Here is a 7,528-nt window from a genome sequence, read left to right as displayed (position 1 = left end):
CTATTGGCACTCTGAGCTGGATAATGCTTTGTTGTGGGGCTGTCCTGTGCATTGTAGGATGTTGAGCAGCATCCCTGGCCCTGAATCACTAACTCCCCCATCCAATCATGACAAATAAAATGTCTTCAGACGTTACCAGATATCCGCTGAAGGTGAACAATCCCCTGGTTAAGAGCCACTGCTCTGGATCATCTTCCTGTATCCCCAGACTAGAGGCTACAACCATCTCCTTAAATCAGCAGAACAGAGCTCAGGAAATGGGCTCAGGTGTCAGGACAACAGGCTCTGTTGTCTACATGGGGCTCTGAGTCTCTCCACACCTCAGTCTTCCCCACTTTAAAATGAAAGTGGATTGGATGTGAGCTGAGGATTCTATCACCTCTGAAATCACATGATCCCCATACAACCTGGAAATATTTTTGAGTGTGGTGATCCAAAAGTGGTATGTTTTTACCAGTCAGAATGGCCATCATCAAAACGTCTACAAATAATAAATGCTGGAGAGGGTGTGGAGAAAAGGGAACCCTCCTACACTATTGGTGGGAATGTAAATTGGTACAGCCGCTATGGAGAACAGTATGGAGGTTCCTTAAAAACTAAAAATAGAATTACCATATGATCCAGCAATCCCACTCCTCCACATATATCCAGTAAAGAAAAACACTCTAATTCAAAAAGATACATGCACCACCATGTTCATAGCAGCACTATTTACAATGTCCAAGACATGGAAGCAACCTAAGTGTCCATCGACAGATGAATGGATAAAGAAGATGTGGTATATATGTACAATGAAATATTACTCAGCCATAAAAAATAATGAAATAATGCCATTTGCAGCAACATGGATGGACCTAGAGATTACCATACTAAGTGAAGTAAGTCAGGCAAAGACAAATACCATATGATATCACTTATATTTGGAATCTTAAAAAGAGATATTAATGAACTTATTTACAAACCAGAATCAGACTCACAGATATAGAAAACAAATTTATGGTTACAGAAGGGGAAAGGTAGGAGGGAGCGACAAATTAGGAGTTTTGGATTAACAGATATACACCACTGTATATAAGTAGATAAATAACAAGGACCTACTGTATACCACAGGGAACTATATTCAAAATCTTGTAATGAACTATAATGGAAAAGAATCTGAAAAAGAATATAAATATAACTGAATCACTTTGCTGTACACCTGAAACTAACACAATGTTGTAAATCAACTGTACTTCGATTTAAAAATAGTGGTATGTTTCTGAGGCACAAATTGCAGCTGCCTACTCTACCGTGTCCCCTGGTTTGAGCGACTCATTAAAATGATCCCATAATGGGAGCTCCCGGAAGGAATGGCCAGTGTAGACTGAGAGCAGCTTGTTTATCCTCTCATTTGTAGTCCAGTCAATCGGCCATGTATCTATTCCATGACACTCTACCAATTTACTCAATACACTGCAGCATCCAGAGGGACACCGAGCAATACACAGTACTGCAACACGTGATTCTTCTCTGAGGGAGCACAGAATTACTAGAGAATTCTAAAAAGGAACCATTCTCCTCTGCCTGAAATGAGTAGATATCTCATTTTTAAAGAACATGAGTTCTTTTGAAAAAATTAACTTGTTTTCTAAAATAAAATATAAATTTACCTGTTTTTCAGCAGAACTTTGAGATTCTCAAAGAATGAAAATGCAGGGTCCAGTTACACAGTAATCTAATATCTGTACAGCACTTTTAAACCTATGACCATGTTTTAGTACCTACTTTTTATTTTCACAACACTGTGAGTTCAATATCGAATTTGCAGCTATTACCATTCTTAGATGAAGAGACTTAGGCACAGACCGCTAACTGCCACAGATGACATGACAGAATACTGCTGAGGTCCTTCCATATCGGGGTTCTCACTTCAGCGGTGTCCATTACCCAACAAAGAACACAGGTTGACCTGAAAGGGCAACTTCTCCACACTTTCCATGGCGGTCTGGTCCCCATTCATTTTATGTCAAGTTTTGAGGCTCTGCAACTCAACAGAGATAGGGGAGGATAAAAGGCTTGGGAAAAGTTCAAAAACAATGGACTCCATCTGAACTTGAAAAATGGAACCTAACAGAGGAAACTTGGAGAAAAGAGGAATGGGGAAGACAAGGCAGAATACAATTGTTCATACAAAATCAGAATTTTTTTAAAATCCAACTAGAATTAATCAAGTTTAGACCTGAATTAAAGCAATGAAAACTTGAAAGTTTGCAAATAAGGTCCCATTAAGCCCCCTGCGGAGTTGCAGATGCAGGATCCTGGGTAGGATTCACAGGGCAAGGTAGAAGTAGGAGACAGCTGATGACAGATGATGATCTCCAATCCTTGTTTAAAGCTTCCCAAATCATTACCCTCCACCCTCTCATCTCTGCTAAGTTACTCTCTGTACAGAACTTTGGCAGGGAACCTGGCCCACAGTTTTCATTGCCCTTGTGGACATTGGAAATAACCTGTTGCAATTAAAAAAAAGTCAGGATTGGAAATCAGGAGACCTAGTCCTAGACTTGCTTCCACTATGGACCAGCCTGATGACCCTTGACAAGGCATTAAACCCCTGGGGGCAGCGATTCTCCCTTGTGGAATGACTGTATTGAACTAGTGGAACTTTAATGTCACTTTTTGCCTTGAACTTCAATAAGCCAGTCCAGATGAAGAGAAAATAGTTAAATCCCTGAAGTTTAACTGAGATTCCCTAGAATCTCTAGCTTGTCTTTTCTCCCCATTTCTGTCCAAGCAGTGTCTTCAGTTCTCATTTCCCCATTAAAATAGAGTAGAGCTGATTCCAGCATTTGTACTTTGTCAGAAAGCCTTTTATACCAACCTGTTGTCTCCCGTTATATTTATATAACAAGTCTCTGAGTCTACAGTAGCCCAGATGAATGGAGTTGCAGCCAAAGCTGAGAGGAGAGATTGAATGTGTAACAAGAATGTCCTTTCAGCTCTTGCTAAGCCTTGCCCTGTGGATAACCTGGCTAGAGTCATTTCAGAAAGTCTGGGAAGTTGGGTCAAAAGAGGGAATGTGGGGGCTTGCCTCCTCCACCGCGCACCCACCCCACCTCCGCCTTTCCCTTCTCTTCATCCCATCTCTTCCCAGAGGGAGGCCCAGGAGGATAGCACGTGTGGGCAGAGGTCTGGGGGTCTTCTTGCCATTGGACCCTGAGCCTGCAAAGTACATCATCCCTGGGGTCCACACATTTGGGGGACTCTGCACACCTCTCAACACACGCAGGAGCCAATCGTGTGTAGAATGTTCCATTGCAGACAAGTAAAACCTGTGACAAGATAGATCTGACAGACTATACCTAAGAGTTATTGGGGCTTCATGATAATTAGGAATAAACAATAAGAAGTCCATTGGTCTGGTTCATGAATGAAATCTATTGCCTGCTATATCGGTAAGCAAAGGAGGTTGCAGCCATCAAGCCATCACATGACAGCCTTCCCGATGGTGAGCCCCGAGGGAACTCAGGATGAAATCAGGCTGCCCAGCATCTAAAGCAGTCAGCCGCTGCAGCCACCCCCAATAGTGCCCCCTGAGGAGACTTAGGATGGGAAAGCACAGGACACTGGCCCCAGGGAGCTGAGATGCATATCACAGGAATGATTTCAGTGAGCCCAGACTCTTGCATCTTCCCATTCACAGAAAAGCGCTAAATTCCTTAACTTGAGATGTCTGTTTTTCCTTAATTAGCAGTAACCTTTTGATGTTCCGACTACCTGGTCTTTGTTATAGAAACTCCTGTGTATCCTGGCTCCCTCTCTTAACTCTTTGGAGCAGTCCCTCAGAGTGATCTGAGATGCTGGGTCCCAGGCTTAAGTCCTCAGTTTTGTCTGCCAAATAAAACACAATTCTCAACTTTTACGTTCTGCATTTTTTTTTCCAAGTCGACACAGTTGTGTCTGGGGGCTTTTCACTTTGCTGGCCCCTGGTTTCTCCGGGTGACAGTCTTCCCTGCTCTTTTGTACTATTGAATTCTAGTACCTTGCTCGCACTCACTCTCACACCCCCAAACACACTCATGGGATTTAACTCTGTGCAACAAGAGTTTCATTCTCTTGGAAATCTGTGTCTTCTGCTCCATGAGATTTCCTGGGTTCTGTCCCAGACCCCCAGTTTCACCCTTCACATGCCCAGATTCCCAGAACTCTGCCTTCACGTCCTTCCTCTTCATCCTTTTACCTGTAGCATCCCTAATCGCCCCCTCGGGTAAGGTCTCCACCACCAGCACAGTGAGTGTGGGCTTTGACTAGTAGATAAATGAAAAGGAAATAAGGAAGCTCAAGAAAGGGAGAGAAACAAAGTCTCCAAACATCCAGAGATGCAGAGGACTTATCTTCTCTGATCTTCTCAAGGCCACTCCACTTTGACATCTCTTATTTTTCTTCTGAATACAGTGGCTAGAAGTAAACTGAGAAAATATGTAAAATAAGAACACATGAATAAGTACCAAGAACATGAAACTGGGACTCCAACTCTAGAATCTGATGATTCCTTGGAAAACTGTTTCTAACAGACGTGTGTGTCTGACCTTTGAGATCCAGAAGGTCAGACACACCATGACATTTAAAGCACCTCTTGCTGTGTATGAAATGTTCATCCCCATAGGGAGGGGAGGAGAGGATGCAAGTTACAGCCCAGATCAAGGTAGATTGATCTGCAGGAAAACCAGGAAGCCGGAAAAAAAGAGAAGGGAGCTGAAATTTCAGGAAGGGGCTTTCTTCACTAAAAAGTCAAGTAATCGGGCTTCCCTGGTGGCGCAGTGGTTGGGAGTCCGCCTGCCGATGCAGGGGACATGGGTTCGTGCCCCGATCCGGGAAGATCCCACATGCCGCGGAGCAGCTGGGCCCGTGAGCCATGGCCGCTGAGGCTGCGCGTCCAGAGCCTGTGCTCCGCAACGGGAGAGGCCACAACAGTGAGAGGCCCGCGTACTGCAAAAAAAAAAAAAAAAAGTTAAAAAAAAAAAAAGTCAAGTAATCAAATCCAGCTTAACAACACAGATGCTACAGGCTGTGATCAGAAAATTTTAAATAACCAGCAAACAAGACTTCCTTCAAACATGGGTTTCTTCCTCCTGCTAGAAATAGAATAGTCAGTGCATCTACTCTTACAGCAGGAGAGGAGGGGGGAAAATAAAGGAAGAAAAAGTGAATATCCAGAAAAACATCCACTTGCTGTGACGCCTTAAAATAAGGCAAAAATATTGACTCTGTGTATTAATCAAGGAGGAACAGCCACACGCAGCTTCCCAAAGAAGAAGTAGTTATGGTTACTGCACTTTGGAAAGCAGGAGTGGAGGGAAGTGTCACTTTAAATAACTGCAATTTAAGCAAAACAACAGCTTAATAAAGTGTCAGCAGCTCCCTCACAGTTTAAAAACAGATGGGCTTTGCTACTCAGGAAGAAAGAATTTTTCGACGTGCTGAGATTTGGAGAGTCTGTCATCGCCCTTTACTGAACGATTAAAACTCTGAAAAGCAGAAATAATGATACAATTTCCATTTCACTTCAGAAACTTTGGTGCTGTATGTTTCATGTGGTCAACAGTACAAAACCATCATCGTTTTCACATTATTATACAGAGAACAGACAGTTACATATTTGCAAACTTTGAGTAAGATTTTAGCTAAAGTATTTGTTTACAATCTTTTCATCTTTTTTTTTTTTTAAAAAAAACATAATCTCAAGACTTTATTGTCTTTGGAATGAAACAGGATACGAAGCTGAGAACTGGATCACTTGGTCCTTTCTCTTCTTATCTTTTCCCAGTTCAGGATGTTTGCATCTCTTAAGAGCCAGCGTTCTCCTAGACCTGCAGTTGGGCTCAATGCATTCAAACCTCAGCACAATCTTCTTGGTAATTTTAGGCTTTTTCTAGAAAATCCGTTTAGTCTGCCCACCGTAGCCACTCTGCTTCTTGTTATAATGCTGCTTTCCCTGGGCACACAGAGTCCTTGCCCTTCCTGTTCTGAGGGATTGGTGCCTGCCATACTTCTTACAGAAAGTCTGACGGGTTTTAGGAACGTTCACCATGTTTACGTGAAAACTGTTGTCATGGAAAAAAAGCTTTTTATTTTTTTCCTGATCGAATATTCAGGATGCTAACAAAATAGCTAATATTTCAACGTCAGACCTATGAATACTGTATGTGTGTGTGCACGCACAAACGTGCGCCCACATGTGTATGCATGAGTGTGTGTGTGTGTGTGTGTGTATTTCAGCTATGCAAGGTATAGCTTTCCTTCCTGCCACAGAGAGGGTGGGCATCTCCTTCCAGGATGTCCAGAATTATTCTAGTTTTAGCCATGGAAAGTTCCAGTTTCCTGGGAAATTCCTCTATCCTAAGCAAACCAGGACTGTTAGTTACGCTAGTCACAGGAGACTTTACCTCAGTGCTGTCAGATGCTACTATAAATTACTGTAGAGTCTTTTTTCCTTTCTTTTTCAAGTTTATTGACATATAATTGATACATAATATTGTGTAAGTTTAAAGTGTACACCATGTTGATTTGATACATTTATATACTGCAATGTGATCACCACCAGGGTGTTAGCTAATACATACCTCTATCACATCACATAATTGCTATTTCTTTTTTTTTTTTTCCTGTGATGAGAACGCTTAAGATCGACTCTCTTAGTAACTTTCAAGTATGTGGTACAGTATTGCTATCTATAATCACAAAGCTGTGCATGAGATCCCCAGAACTTATTCATATTCTAAAGGGAAGTTTGCACTTTTTGACCAACATCTCCCCGTTTCTGCCATCCCCTAGCCTCTGGTAACGACCATTCAATTCCGTTTCTATGAGTTTGGCTTTTTTATATTCCACATACAAACAAAATCATACAGTATTTGTCTTTCTCTGTCTGATTTATTTCACTCAGCATAATGTCCTCTAGGACCATCCATACTGCCCTCAAAATATTAAAACTGGAGCTGCATATGATCCAGCAATCCCACTTCCGGGTACATATCCAAAGGAAATGAAAACAGGATGTCTGAGGTCCCTGCACTCCCCTGTTTACCTTTTGTGATAACCATAGCAAAGAGCCTTTTTCCTGATGGAAGGGCCTGGTGCCTTAAGGAAGCTGTGAGAACCCATTTAAACTCTGATCCTAATGTAAGAAGCTTGGCATCTGCCTTAGTTTCCATTTGGAGCTGGAAACCAAATCATTGGAGAAGGAATATGTAGTTTGTAAAACCTGTCCTGCAAACAAACCTAGGAGTTACCAAGACTTCCAAGGGTTCTTTCATCACAAGCCCTGCAGGATATTTAAGAGGAGGGACTATAACATTCCCTCAAAAAGGTAGAAGCAGCCCTGGCCGGTTCAGGAGACCTAGGTTCTTAACCTGGTGCTGTTCTGACTAGCTGTGTAAACTTGAGTAAGTCTCTTCGCCTACATGGTTGGCTAACCAACTGCTTGACCAGTCAGCTGGCAGGTTGGGCTGGGAGTCCTCTTCCCAGATATCTGACTCTCATTGTTACC

General features: G+C 42.4%; 1 pseudogene; it reads right to left on the bottom strand.

Annotated features, from left to right (window-relative positions):
* Positions 1-5,673: 5,673 nt before the first annotated feature.
* On the bottom strand, positions 5,674-6,070 carry LOC113630208 (60S ribosomal protein L36a-like; annotated as a pseudogene).
* Positions 6,071-7,528: the final 1,458 nt, after the last annotated feature.

The sequence above is a fragment of the Aethalodelphis obliquidens genome, unplaced genomic scaffold (genome assembly GCF_003676395.1).
Source record: "Aethalodelphis obliquidens isolate GAN/ISIS:26980383/991018 unplaced genomic scaffold, ASM367639v1 scaffold29, whole genome shotgun sequence".
NCBI lineage: Eukaryota > Metazoa > Chordata > Mammalia > Artiodactyla > Delphinidae > Aethalodelphis > Aethalodelphis obliquidens.
The sequence above is the reverse complement of the archived record's forward strand: the minus strand, read 5'-3'. Positions and strand labels throughout refer to the sequence as shown.